This window comes from Procambarus clarkii, chromosome 19 (genome assembly GCF_040958095.1).
Source record: "Procambarus clarkii isolate CNS0578487 chromosome 19, FALCON_Pclarkii_2.0, whole genome shotgun sequence".
NCBI lineage: Eukaryota > Metazoa > Arthropoda > Malacostraca > Decapoda > Cambaridae > Procambarus > Procambarus clarkii.
In genome coordinates, this window is record NC_091168.1 from 17,762,380 (window position 1) to 17,778,052 (window position 15,673).

At 42.7% G+C, this 15,673-nt stretch overlaps 1 protein-coding gene and 1 long non-coding RNA gene across 4 annotated transcripts in view; one reads left to right on the forward strand and one right to left on the reverse strand.

Moving 5' to 3' along the window:
• The window catches only part of LOC123757612 (uncharacterized), a 55,416-nt gene that overhangs the window by 32,362 nt on the left and 7,381 nt on the right, over positions 1–15,673 (reverse strand). The window lies entirely within an intron of this gene.
• Positions 11,268–15,392, forward strand: LOC138366500 (uncharacterized). The gene is made up of 3 exons (XR_011229144.1): positions 11,268–11,294; positions 12,150–12,227; positions 15,286–15,392. It is a non-coding gene; the product is annotated as an uncharacterized lncRNA (long non-coding RNA).

The following is a 15,673-nucleotide window of genomic DNA, read 5'->3' on the forward strand; positions in this document are numbered from 1 at the left end:
GACTAGTCCCAGAGCTGAGAGGTATGCCCAACAGAATAGTCCGAGAGCTGAGAGGTATGCCCACCAGACTAGCCCCAGAGCTGAGAGGTATGCCCACCAGACTAGTCCCAGAGCTGAGAGTTATGCCACCAGACTAGTTCCAGAGCTGAGAGGTATGCCCACCAGACTACTCCCAGAGCTGAGAGGTATGCCACGAGACTAGTCCCAGAGCTGAGAGGTATACCATCAGACTATTCCCAGAGCTGAGAGGTATTACACCAGACTAGTCCCAGAGCTGAGAGGTATACCACCAGATTAGTCCCAGAGCTGAGAGGTATGCCACCAGACTAGTCCTAGAGCTGAGATGTATGCCACCAGACTAGTCCCAGAACTGAGAGGTATGCCGCCAGACTAGTCCCAGAGCTGAGAGGTATACCACCAGACTAGTCCTAGAGCTGGGAGATATGCCATCAGACTAGTCCCAGAGCGGAGAGGTATGCCACCAGACTAGTTCTAAAGCTGAGAGGTATGCCACCAGACTAGTCCCAGAGCTGAGAGGTATACCACTAGACTAGTCCTAGAGCTGAGAGATATGCCATCAGACTGCTCCCAGAGCTGAGAGGTATGCCACCAGACTAGTTCTAAAGCTGAGAGGTATGCCACCAGACTAGTCCCAGAGCTGAGAGGTATGTCATCAGACTAGTCTCAGAGCTGAGAGGTATGTCACCAGACTAGTCCCAGAGCTGAGAGGTATACCACCAGAATAGTTCCAGAGCTGAGAGGTATGCCCACCAGACTAGTCCCAGAGCTGAGATGTATGCCCACCAGACTAGTCCCAGAGCTGAGAGGTATGCCCAACAGAATAGTCCCAGAGATGAGAGGTATGCCCACCAGAATAGTCTCAGAGCTGAGAGGTATGCCCACCAGAATAGTCCCAGAGCTGAGAGGTATGCTCACCAGACTAGCCCCAGAGGTGAGAGGTATGCCTACCAGAATAGTCCCAAAGATGAGAGGTATGCCCACCAGACTAGTCCCAGAGCTGAGATTTATGCCACCAGGCTAGTCCCAGAGCAGAGAGGTATGCCCACCATAGTAGTCCCAGAGCTGAGAGGTATGCCCGCCAGACTAGTCCCAGAGCTGAGATGTATGCCCACCAGACTAGTCCCAGAGCTGAGAGGTATGCCCACCAGACTAGTCCCAGAGCTGAGAGGTATGCCCACTAGACTAGTCCCAGAGCTGAGAGGTATTCCCACCAGAATAGTCCCAGGGCTGAGTGGTATGCCCACCAGACTATCCCTGAACTGAGAGGTATACCACCAGACTAGTCCCAGAGCTGAGAGGTATACCACCAGACTAGTCCCAGAGCTGAGAGGTATGCCCACCAGAATAGTCCCAGAGCTGAGAGGTATGCCCACCAGACTAGCCCCAGAGCTGAGAGGAATACCACGAGACTAGTCCCAGAGCTGAGAGGTATACCACGAGACTAGTCCCAGAGGTGAGAGGTATACCACCAGACTAGTCCCAGAGCTGAGAGGTATGCCCAACAGAATAGTCCGAGAGCTGAGAGGTATGCCCACCAGACTAGCCCCAGAGCTGAGAGGTATACCACGAGACTAGTCCCAGAGCTGAGAGGTATGCCCAACAGAATAGTCCGAGAGCTGAGAGGTATGCCCAACAGAATAGTCTCAGAGCTGAGAGGTATGCCCACCAGAATAGCCCCAGAGCTGAGAGGTATGCCCACCAGAATAGTCCCAGAGATGAGAGGTATGCCCACCAGAATAGTCCCAGAGATGAGAGGTATGCCCACCAGAATAGTCCCAGAGCTGAGAGTTATGCCACTAGACTAGTTCCACAGCTGACGTGCATTAGTTATATTGTAACAAGTAATAAAGGAGTCAAACCTGGCCTCACTCTGAGACAAAAGTTGTTGGAGACAGTTATACGCTGAACTTGTTAAAGCTTCAGAGAATCGACAAGGCAGACGAGGACATTATAAAGAATGAGAAGCACTCGAACAAGGGAACACACCGTGAGACTAATTACTCAAAATAATCCAGGGAGACATTAGATTGATTGTTTAGTGTCAAGTGCTGTGAACAACTGCACTAAGAAGAGAAGTGGTCACGCCGGCCTCCTAAAGTGAGAGTACTCACAGTAACTAATGTGGTCGACAGTAGAAATATGTGGTGATGGACCAATAGAAAGTATACACTTGTGTATTATTGAATTTGGACAAACCTGAAAAGTTGTCATATTTATGTTACTAATAAAACTTAACCTAACTATCCTAGACCTAATATACTCTGAGGCCTAATATAATACACATGTGTGCAACACTAGGTCCTGGAATATTTATGTTTGCTTTTTAGCTTCATTTTTCCAGACTTTATAAAAAAAGTCCAAAAAGTGGCTTCCTTGGGCTCCTTCACTAAGATCGACCACAGTGTTACAAAGAGAACTGTCATTGCAGGAAGACGGGATGCGGAGCCCAGGAGTAAGCCAGCTTGTTGTGGAGTTGCATCCTTGGGGCGGGGTCAGTTTCATTCCACCTAGGGGGGGGGGGTGATGTTGATATAAGCCTAACGTATGTATATACACAGGCTGCCTGTCCCCCGACAAAATTAAATATTAAAGGTTGAGGCGCGACCAAAGAACTGAAGCTCAACTCAACTCTGCAAGCATAAATATGCGAGAACAACATGCACGCACGCGCGCGCACACACACAAACACACACAAACACACACACACACACACACACACCCACCCACACACACACACACACACACACACACACACACACACACACACACACACACACAAAAGGTTCCAGGAGGTCTTTACAATAGAACAGGGAGAAGTCTCGGTGCTAGGAGAGGTGGCAGCAAACCAGGTGACCTTGGAAAGGTTCGAAATTACAAGAGATGAGGTAAAGAAGCACCTATTGGAGCTGGATGCGAGAAAAGCTGTTGGGCCGGACGGAATCTCACCATGGGTATTGAAAGTGTGTGCAGGAGCACTCTGCTTGCCACTCTCCAAAGTGTATAGTAGGTCACTGGTAACGGGAGACCTACCAGAAGTTGGGCTGGACGGAATCTCACCATGGGTGTTGAAAGAGTGTGCAGGAGCACTTTGCTTGCCACTCTCCATAGTGTATAGTAGGTCACTGGAAACGGGAGACCTACCAGAAGTATGGAAGACTGCTAATGTAGTACCAATATTTAAAAAGGGTGACAGACAAGAGGCACTGAACTACAGGCCAGTGTCCTTAACTTGTATACCATACAAGGTGATGGAGAAGATTGTGAGAAAAAACCTAGTAACACATCTGGAGAGAAGAGACTTCGTGACAACCCATCAACATGGGTTCAGGGAGGGTAAATCTTGCCTTACAGGCTTGATAGAATTCTACGATCAGGTGACAAAGATTAAGCAAGAAAGAGAATAATGGGCGAACTGCATTTTTTTGGACTGTCGGAAAGCCTTTGACACAGTACCCCATAAAAGGTTGATGCATAAGCTGGAGAAACAGGCAGGAGTAACTGGTAGGGCGCTCCAGTGGATAAGGGAGTACCTAAGCAATAGGAAGCAGAGAGTTATAGTGAGGGGTGAGACCTCAGAATGGCGTGAAGTCACCAGTGGAGTCCCACAGGGCTCTGTGCTTGGACCTATCCTGTTTCTGATATACGTAAATGATCTCCCAGAGGGTATAGACTCATTCCTCTCAATGTTTGCTGACGACGCCAAAATTATGAGAAGGATTAAGACAGAGGAGGACAGCTTGAGGCTTCAAGAAGACTTGGACAAGCTGCAGGAATGGTCGAACAAATGGCTGTTAGAGTTTAACCCAAGCAAATGTAATGTAATGAAGATAGGGGTAGGAAGTAGGAGACCAGATACAAGGTATCACTTGGGAGATGAAATACTTCAAGAGTCAGAGAGAGAGAAAGACCTGGGGGTCGATATCACGCCAGACCTGTCCCCTGAAGCTCATATCAAGAGGATAACATCAGCAGCATATGCCAGGTTGGCTAACATAAGAACGGCCTTTAGAAACTTTTGTAAGGAATCTTTCAGAACATTATATACCACATATGTCAGACCAATCCTTGAGTATGCGGATCCAGCATGGAGTCCATATCTAGTCAAGCATTAGACTAAACTGGAAAAGGTTCAAAGGTTTGCCACCAGACTAGTACCCGAGCTGAGAGGTATGAGCTACGAGGAGAGACTACGGGAATTGAACCTCACTTCGTTGGAAGACAGAAGAGTTAGGGGGGACATGATCACCACATTCAAGATTCTCAAGGGAATCGACAGGGTTGATAAAGACAGGCTATTTAACACAAGGGGCACACGCACTAGTGGACACTGAGTGCCCAAATGAGCCACAGGGATATTAGAAAGAAATTTTTTAGTGTCAGAGTGGTTGACAAATGGAATGCAATAGGAAGCAATGTGGTGGAGGCTGACTCCATACACAGTTTCAAGTGTAGATATGATAGAGCCCAATAGGCTCAGGAGCCTGTACACCTGTTGATTGACGGGTGAGAGGCGGGACCAAAGAGCCAGAGCTCAACCCCCGCAAGCACAACTAGGTGAGTACAACTAGGTGAGTACACACACACACACACACACACACACACACACACACACACACACACACACACACACACACACACACACACACACACACACACACACACACACACACACACACACTTGTCTTGTGACCATCGTGTTGGGTGGACGTGGGTTGGGAGCTCCTGGTTCACTAGTGGAGTGGGAGGGGTAATCAGGCAACTTCGAAGTGAAAAAGTGTGTACAAGTGAATGAAAAAACCTTGAGTTTTGGCCAGAGCCATAAGGTAGTGAAGAAAAACAGTTTAAATAGCGTAATTCAATATAGTTGAGGAAGTATTGTGGCAGTGTGTAGTGTGGAGCAGACCTCACCGACCTCTGACCGCGTGACCTCACCCCGGCAGTAACCCTCCTACCACCACGTGGGACGACGCTTGGAGATTCACTCACCTATTGTGTTAGCAGGACGGTAAGATACTTGGAACCCCTGTGGGTAAGGTTGCATTATAGCAATGACTAGGTCAGGAAGGGGGTCTAGGTCCAACAGTATTATGATTGAGGAAGAAGATAGGTTTGTGGAGAAGATGATTGGGAAATTTGTAGAGAAGAGGGATGTTTGGATAGGTGATCTAATCCAGGGGATTAAAAGTGAAGTCTTTAATAAGATACAGGGCGAGGTTCAAAGACTCAAACAAGAGTTTATGGATTATATTCAAGAGGAAATCAGGAAGAGCAGGGTAGAATGGCAAGGAGAAATATCTAGGCTTACTAATGAATTTGGCAGGAATAAGGAAAGCTTGGCAGGGGAAGGGGTAGTAGTAGTAGGTGGAGTAGCGGGTGTAGGAGGGGTGGGGGTCAGCCAGGGAGAGGGCCACCAGCATGACCCTGAACTGAGAAAGAGGACAATCATAATCCATGGATTACTTGAAGCCAGGGCACCATCGAGGCAGGAAAGGATGGAGATTGAGGATTTGGAACTACAGGGGATCTTGAGAGACATGAGAGCCCAGATGGCAGGGAATGAGGTGCAAGTCCACCGACGCATTGGACCATACAACTGTAACAGGAAACGACCTGTCCTGGTACAGTTCACTAACGAAGAGGCAGTGGATTACATACTGCATCACAAACACCTACTCAGAGGTAGCGAAAATTACTACAACGTATTTATTGACAAATTCATGACGAAGGAGGAACAGATTGCCCACAGAGCATGCAAACAACAATACGACTCTTCCCATTTGAGCGCAGCTACACACCCCAGTGCTAATCCACCCCATGCTAACCAGCTCACAAGTGCTTCTCAGGTCACCCCTTCCCCAAATCAGCCGCCCCTGCTAATCTCCCCAGCACATCCCTTGACCCCTCTGACCCCACTGGAGTCAAATTCATCCCACATTCCAAGGACCCCCTCATCACCTCAACCCCCAAAACCCGTCCAGCCCTCATCCCCTCAACCCCCAAAACCCACCCAGCTCTCATCCCCTCAACCCCCAAAACCCATCCAGACCTCATCCCCTCAACCCCAAGAACCCACCCAGACCTCATCCCCTCAACACCCAAAGCCTACCCTGCCCTCACCCCTCCTCATCCCCTCTCCTTCCATGTGACCCCCCACCCTTGCGAGGGAGGTGGGAGGTCCCCCCCACCCCCTCTATCCTTCCCCCTCCCAACCTCTCAACCTCTATCTGTCTCCCAACCTTACGCTATCTCCCAACCCCTCTATGCCCTCCCTAATCTTCAGACCCAGTATGCCCTTCCTACTCCAGACCTACCTACCCAGGCCCTAACCCAGACCCTCCTACCTACCTTCCTAGAAGCCCAGCCCCCAGTAGCCCCCCAAGCACCCCTCCTGAACTCTTTCACCCCCCATACACCCCCCGGACCCCCCCAGACACCCCCCGGATCCCCCCGGACATCCCCCGGACCCTCCCCGCCCCCAGTCATCCCCCAGACACCCCCCAGATCCCCCGGATCCCCTCTGCCCCCAGTCACCCCCCAGACATCCCCCAGATCCCCCCAGACCCCCAGAGAAAGGGAGAACTCTGGTACAAGAGTTTCCATGAAGAATCTCAAGGTTTGGTACACCAATGCTGATGGGGTATCTAATAAAGCAGAAGAGATAAAAGAAAGAGTGAGTGAAGCAGATCCTGACATAGTTGCAATTGTGGAAACTAAAATTAATGACATGATCTCAGATGCAATCTTTTCTGAAGGGTACCAGGTGATACGAAAAGAGAGGACACAGAGACAGGGAGGGGGAGTAGCACTCCTAATAAAGCGGAAATGGAAGTTTGAAGACCTGGGAAATCGAGTTACCAATGAGTGCACAAGCTTCATACATGGAACTCTGACAGTAGATGGGAGGAAGATTGTGATCCTGGTAATCTACAATCCCCCACCAAACAGTAGAAGACCCAGGCAGGAGTATGATGACAACAACAAAGCATGTATAGATGAACTGCAGAAGGCAGCAACACTAGCCCACAGAATGAGAGCGAAGCTGCTGATCATGGGGGACCTAAATCATGGAGAGATAAATTGGGAATCAAGGAATCCCCATGGAGGGGACGAAACGTGGGGAGCAAAATTAGTAGATGTTATAGACAGGAATTTCCTGACACAACATGTGAAGGAAGACACAAGGGAAAGAGGAGGAGATGCACCGAGCCTATTAGACCTGATTTTCACCCAGAACGTAGAAGATATCGAGAATTTAGAGCATGAAATACCTCTAGGGGCCAGTGACCAATGTGTCCTAGTCTTTGACTACATGATGGAATTCAAACTTATGACCATGGGACAAGAGATCTGGGAAAGGAGAGCTGACTACAGGAAAGGGGACTACCCAGCAAACACAAATCATCTACACAACGTTCGCCTATCTCTTGCCATAGGTGTGGGAATGATTTGCATTGAGAATGGTGCAGGAGAGCCTTTGAGAAACTTTTACTCAAAAAATCCAAACACAAAGGTTTAATTATAAATTGTTTTTCTACAATTATTTTCTTCCAAATGTAAAACAAATAGTTTTTACATGTTTAAATATAAAATTTATGGTGTTTTTTTGTAAAATTCATTAATAAATTGTGAATGATATATATTGGCTGAGTGAAACCTTTATAATCCATTTAGTTATAATTTGAACAGAAAAAAGTATTTTTCCAAATTTTCTAAAAATTGCTCTTTTTAACACAATTTGACTCCTTATACATTCCACTAAACACTATATCATGTTTAAATATATAATTTATGTATTATTCTCTAAAATAATTTATATAAATTATATAAGTTGCTGGAAAGTGGTGTTAAGGATTTTGAAAACATTTTGTTGTGTTAATATGTTCTTATTAACTATGTCTCAAGTTCACAGTTTATCAAACAAGAATATTAACATTCGTCAACTCTTAAAATCTTATATGTTATCTTGCTGGTGCAAAAAAGGGTGAATCTTTAGGAACAGCTATAGTATCTATATATCACAAATGGTGTTTTCCCTAACTCAAACAATGTAGGGTTTATTATTCTACACATATTTCTAATGACTCTTAGATGTTTACATTCTCTGAAGTATAATTGTGAAGGCTGTGTCCATCACTCTCAACACAGATTCTTAAACTCGTCTCTGCAGGTTCAACTATATAATTAGTTTCCATTTTGAATTTCCATGGACATTTGTATCCAAAATGAAACCAATGTGGTTTCCTTCAGCGCCTTCAGCCAGCACATTTGCTCATTCATTTCCACAGATTCCAACAAGGTAGGGGATTTACAGAAATTTGTATATTCATATTGTTATATATTAAAAATATGAATGCAGTTCAATATGATAAGACAAATACATGAGTTCATGATAAATTCGTTTTCTGTGATATACCATTGATATGCTCTTTTTTTCTTTAAACGGCAGACTAAACTAAAGTGCTCACATCAACAGATTTGATGTATAAATGGTCAACGCTCAACAGAGTTAGTATAAATGTATTAGTATAAATCTTACTTGTCTCATTGTTAATTCACATTCAATGTCAACTTGTGGTTTTGATGTGGCACGTTTGGCCAAGACACCCCACCCCATTATGCACCCCATACCCATCTTGTGGGCGGTTGTGGAAAGGGTTACAGAGGCACATAATGGGCTCAGGGACTGAACCCCACAATTCATTTAGCTAAGCAAGTTACAATCTTGATGAGCTAGTTACAAAATTCAATATAAGTCATCACATCAACAATGGGTTCGAGATCGACCTCAAGTACAGGTTCTAAATTAAGCAACTGACATATGTGGAGAGCTAGTATCAAAATTTATATGTTTGTCCTGCAAACCGTCCCCCATCCAGTGGGCAGCGGTGGATAGGTTACAATCACTTAGTTGTTATCTACAGTTAGCAAACTGGGGATATTTGGCTAAAATTTCTGGTAGCAGATCATTTTGAATGAAATATTGACACATCGCTGGAACATTGGTTATAGAATTGTCTCTAAATTCATGTATCTTTTCGCACTCCATCACATAGTGACGGAGGGTGTGCGAATAATTTTGTTGACACAGTTTACATTTGGTCAGGTCTACATCAGCAGATAATGAGAATTCCCAGAGATACTTGTAACCGAGTCTAAGCCGAGCAGTAGTAACATCTAGAAGTCTGCTGATTTTATTGGATGATCCATAGATGTGTGGCTCCTCTTGTATGATATGTATGATAGATGGAATTACTAGTTCCAGTTTCTAGGCAGGCGATGAGTACTCACAATAACCTTAATTAAGCGTCAAAACAAAAATGTGTATACTCTTTTTACTCTCCTGACCTTAGTTCTCGAGCTATGTATTTCATTTTGGTACCAACGTGTTCGCAATAACATTCTCTAGAAGAAAATCAGCAAAAACGGTCACCAAAAGTTATATGAATACCAGCACCCAATAAATACCTACGTAGATGACTCGCCGTGAGTGCCCAAGAGCAACAAAATGTTTTTACTCTTGGGATTGTTATCACTTCCACACTTGTCCTACAGCGTTAATTTTGGTATCAATGTACTCGCAATGAAATTCCCAACACGGTGATATGAATATAAACGTAGAATAATGGTCGCTGCCCACCCGCAAGAGTGTGGGAAGTGGCGGAACTGTTACCCAGTATTGGTGACAAGACGACACATGGGCGATACAGTGCTTTGAAAGTTTATAATTATATCACTGTCCTGACATTATTATTGTATGTACGTCATTCATTTTTGTGCCAATGTTTTCGCAATAGAATGTTCTATGAGCCCGTAGGTAAAAAAGAGCAACAAAGCGTAAGATAGAATAGCACCATATATAAAACAACGCTGGTACATATCAGTGAGCGTCAAACACACACGAAATGTGTGTGTTTGATGGTGGTCAAACGATGTTTGATGTGTTTGATCAGGTGATGTCCTGATCCGCATAATTAAAGTATGAATTATGTTGAGAAAAAATAAGAAAAAAGGGAAAAAACAGGGGTGGGAGAAACATGACAGAAAAAGAGTAAAAATACAATTTGGTCAACAAAACAGCATTGTTTAAAATAAAAGATATGGATTGACATTTTGGGGGTTAGGATGGTAGGTTACATTGAGTTAATTAGGTAGTACTTAGTGTTTATCTGTTATAGATAGGAGCTGCCTGGTATGGGCCAATAGGCCTTCTGCAGTTACCTTTGTTTTTATGTTTTTGCCCTGTAACCTAAATGGTTAGAGAGGCACATATATGGGCTTAGGGACTGAACCCCACACTACATTTAGCTAAGCTGGTTACAATCTTGATGATATAGTTACAAAATTCTGTATAAGTCGTCACATTATCAATGGGTTCGAGATCAACCACAATTTCCTGAATAGATATAACAAAGGGGATATTAATAGGGTATTAAAATTGTCAACACAAGATAGAACACGAAACAATGGGTATAAATTGGATAAGTTTAGATTTAGGAAAGACTTGGGTAAATACAGGGTCAGTAACAGGGTTGTTGATTTGTGGAATTTTTCTTAACTTATAAATTTATCTTTATTTATCTTAAACTGGTTGGGAGAGGTACAGTTTTTAACATAATTGGGAAGGTCATTCCACATTCGAGGTCTCTTGATTTGTAAAGCATTTCTAGTTTGACTAAGTCGTACTCTTGGAATATCAAATAGGTATTTGTTTCTGGTGTGGTGCTCATGGGATCTGTTACAACCTTCTAGGAAGCTTTTAAGGTCAGGATTGACATTACAGTGCAGCGTTTTATATATATAAAATACACATGAGAGTATGTGCAGGGACTTAATATCTAACATATTCAGAGATTTGAGTAAGGGGTCCATATATACTGCCCGGTTGCCTGAAATGCTATATAGGCCTACTATAGTGGCTTTAGGTATTGTATGCACTAGCTCTATCTATAAATCCAACATTATGTTTGTAAATCAACTATGTATGTATGAAAAAAAAGACTAATACGTTCGGCGAATGACTTTGACTTCAACTTCACTTTGACTTCGTTCATGTCATCGTATTTTCCGTAATATATAAAGGTTATGACAATGCAATTATATTATTGTGTGCAAATAAGTTTGAAATTTCATGTACCCTAAAAATATTAAAATAAAGAATAAGAATAATTAAATAATTGTTGTAGTAAATTGTCACACGTTCATCATACGCAAACGAACACACAGTTTGGAGCGTCAGTACAAGACCGCCGCCATTTTAAAACACGGCTTCGAATGTAAGTAATGTTTTTCTCGTACTAACACTGTGTTATACAATAGATTTGGTCTTGAATTCACAAATTTAGTTGTTACATCTGACAGAGTATGTTAGACGGTGTAATGCTGGTCCATGTTAACGTATTTGTGGGCTTGGTTGGTTTAAATGTGGAGGCGAGGCCTGGCAGTGCTGGTGTATGTGGAGGCGAGGCGAGGCCTGGCAGTGCTGGTGTATGTGGAGGCGAGGCCTGGCTGTGCTGGTGAGTATGTGGAGGCGAGGCCTGGCAGTGCTGGTGTATGTGGAGGCGAGGCCTGGCTGTGCTAGTGTGTATGTGGAGGCGAGGCCTGGCTGTGCTAGTGTGTATGTGGAGGCGATGCCTGGCTGTGCTAGTGTGTATGTGGAGGCGAGGCATGTACAACACTCCCCAATAGGAAGAAAACCCACTGGGTTCTAGGCTAGGTTAGGCTTATCTGTAATAATTGAATTAAGCCTAGCAAAGCCTAGAACCTAGTTCAGTAATTTAAAAAATGTTGTAACTTGAAAAATGCCTTTCAATACATTACACAATTTAAATATTTTCAGGCAATCAACACAACCCTCATGTTGGCTAACCCTCTCTCATGTTGGTCAATAATTTAATTATTTTTTTATGGAGTAATCTTTGCTGTTGAAATGTAGTCTTTTTGAGACTACATTTCAAATGTAGTGTGTGTGGAGGCGTGTATGTTAGGTATTACCTAATATACACGGTGTAATATATCTATCTGTGTGAAATAGATTAAATCCATTTATTTGATATTCAGCTAATAGTTCTGTATTTTCTACATTCATCCATGTTTTGGTAAGTGCAATAATATGTATTGTTTCATTGCAGATTAGAGATTCAAGATAGTTCTAGATTTCCGAAGTACTGAAACGCGCGCCATACAGGCTTGGTGGATCTAGGTGCAAGGTAAAATTATTTACATTTACTTTTGTATTTATGTTTTGTATTTATATGCATATATGCATTTATATGCATTATTCTATAGAATAATAGATCTCGTAATAATTTTGCAAAAATAGTGGCATTTACTATTTTTAAAAGATTATTAAAAAATTTACTGATATGGTGCATTCGGAAGGGCGAAGAGGGAGAACGGCCTGTTGACATAGCTCGGGTGCAGGGGGGGGGGGTTGTGTAAAAGCCTGGTTTGTGCCTCGGAGAGGCTATGGGATCCAGTAAGTTCAGTAGAACTTCGGTTTCAACCCTTTTACCCTGTTGTAGCTCAGTCGATTAAGGCAGTGTCTGGGATGCTCCCGGACGCAGGTTCGAATCCTCGTCACGGCCCTTGTGGATTTGTTCATTTGATGCATCACGTTATTGTGATCTGTGTGTGTAATTCTTCACTTGCTACAGCAACAGGAATGTGTGTGTATGTATTTGTGTTGTTGAATATGACCGAAAGTGTAAGATTAATGATTCTAACACAAATCGTCTGAATATTTGTTTTTCTTCACTGTCGAGAGTAGTTAAAAAAATTTACTCGAGTTTATTTTCACACTTTATTTATGGTCCTTAAGTCCCTCTCCTTAATGCTGCTGCTGTTTCTCGCATCTTTGCATCGCTTGTATGTTTGGGGGTTTGGCCTCTTGCTATATATTGATTCCATTTGTGTGTGTTTGGGTCTCAGGCCCTCTCGCAATTTCTGTTGAACAAACCCCTTTTCCTAGTTCTGCATCTCTCCTTTGGTACAAATTTTGTTGTGCTTTTATCATATATTTCACAAAACTTGACATACATTTCATTTACTTCATGTCCTATCAGCAAGTGTTTGTCAAATTCTTTAAGGAAAGTTTATCATCCTGATTGCAGATCTCTAGCGATATTATGTCAACTTCTTGTGGATTCGCAATCATTATTTAATTTACCTTTAGGTGTTCTTTCACCAGCACAGCAACACTGTACCTCTCCCAACCAGTTTAAGATAAAAACTAAGTACTAACTAATTAACTCAATGTAACCTACCTTACCCCCAAAATGACAACCCATGTCTTCTATTTTAAACAATGCTGTTTTGTTGACCAAATTGTATTTTTGTTTTTTTCTGCAATGTTTCCCCCCCCCCCCCCCCCCCCCCCACCACTCTACCACCACATTGAGTTTAGTAGCTCTGTGCACGTCAGGTGCTGTTTAATATACAGACCTACTCCTCCATTTGACCTAGTTTCTCTATCACATCTATATCACTTTGTGCTTTAGCCCTGGTGGAGCTTGGTCCACCAGGCTGTTGTTTGGAGTGGCCCGCAGATCCACATACAGTCTGCATATGATATACAGTCTGTTGATCAATTAAACTACAGTAGTTAGTTTTTATCATCCGAATGCACCAATATGTGTTCATTCTTCCCAGATGAAGGAACTAGGTAATATTCATCATCTGAATGCACCATCTGATGCTTTAACACACTCATGATACACGAGAGGTTTAAAAAACTTTTAAAACTTTTAAAACTTTTTGACCTATGTATTTAAAAGCAATTCTAAAGTTAAAAAGTGTAGCATAGGCCCCTCGCAGAATGTTCTTAATATGATCCTCAGGTTATAGTTTTCTATCTAAAACCACCCCTAGATCTCTTTCTTGATCAGAATTCTTTATAGATCTCAGTGGCTCGATCATAGAAACTGCTCTAAATCCTTGTTGGCCTGGATTGTGGAGGTCATTGGTCTCTATAAAACTAGTAATCTGACTCCTGATCACTCTCAAATAATTTTATTATGTGGGATGTTAGTGCAACTGGTCTATAATTCTTTGCCAATGCTTGTGTTGTGTTGTGTTGTTTTGGTAGTGATGTGCAATGTGTTGTTTTGGTAGTGATTCGTCCAGTTCTGGTAGTAGTGCGGTTGTTGTGTAGTGTAGTACTTGTGTGCTTGTTAATGACTTGTATTCCAGTCTTGTGGGTATCTCCTTTCCCCTACGGGCCAACTGCTTTGTTCTTACCTAGCATTTTGCTTTGTTTGGGTATGAATGTTTGTGTGCCGTATATTTTGCAAAATTTGCCATATATCTCATTATTTACTCCTCTGCCTAGCAACAAGTCTGTCTAATTATACTCATTAACTGTTTTTCAAAGTTCCCCATAGTGTCCTTTATTGAAATCGAGTTCATGAACCGTTTCAATGTTCTTATTTTCTTCTAGATTATATCTTAAAGTATATTTAAATGTTATTGTTATTATTGTTATTAAATGTTATTGTGACATTGCATTGCAATTGAGCTATGTTGTTTACCATACCGTTCATTTCGTGAGTATAAGTATAGATATGCCACACTTGTGACAGGTAAAACCATGCCTTTTTTGAAAAACAGCACCGTCTGTTGCACGTAAGAGCAACCCACACTATATTATGTTGCGATATTATTTCAATATTTCCGATTGTATTGATAATTTGAATTTTCATAGATTTCAATTTATTTTCATTTCGATTTAATAATTTTGTGTGACATTGCATTGAAATTGAGCTGTGTTGTTTACCATACTGTTCATTTCATGAGTATAGTTTATTTTTTTATTTTTTTCATTTCATTTTTTTAGCTGTTCTTATTTTTCAGTGATGGGAATATCAGATCATTTGATGTTCCCAATTTTCTGATGGAAGCATCAGACCATTATAGAATGCATCGGATGAGGTAGTTTGGAATGGTGGGGAGGACGAGAGGGGGGTATGGTGGGGAAGACGAGGGGACAGAGGAGAGGGTAATGGTGGGGAGGACGAGGGGACTGGGGAGTTGGGGATGGTGGGGACAGGGGAATGCTGGGGAGGACAAAGGGACAGGTGAATGGGAGATGGTGGGGGAGGAAGAAGGACAGGGGAGGGGAAAATGGTAAGGAGGACGATGGGACAGGGAAGTGGGAATAGTGGGGATGATGTGGGGACAGGGAAGTGGGAAGGACGAGAGGACTGTGGAATGGGGAATAGCAAAGTGAATTATAATTATATATATTAATTAATTCTTATAAATTTCCAGAAGCCTGTATCAACACCCACACTAATGCAACTGAAAGAGATGTTGAGACAAGTATTGCTGATATGTTGAAGAACGCCCCAAACAAACTCGGTGGAAACAGATACAAGGTAAAGTTTGCCAATTTGCTGTAGTCTAATTCAATTTCTTTTTAGTAATCTTCGAGAACATTTATGCTATGAATAAGATAAAATAATGTAACTGATTTTGATTTATTTACTATTTATTATTTATTTACCGTTATTAGTATAATAGATCTCGTAATAATTTTGCAAAAATAATGGCATTTACTATTTTAAAAAGCTCGGGTGCAGGGGGGGGGGTTATGTAAAAGCCTGGTTTGTGCCTCGGAGAGGCTATGGGATCCAGTAAGATCGTCCTTCCTTTCCTC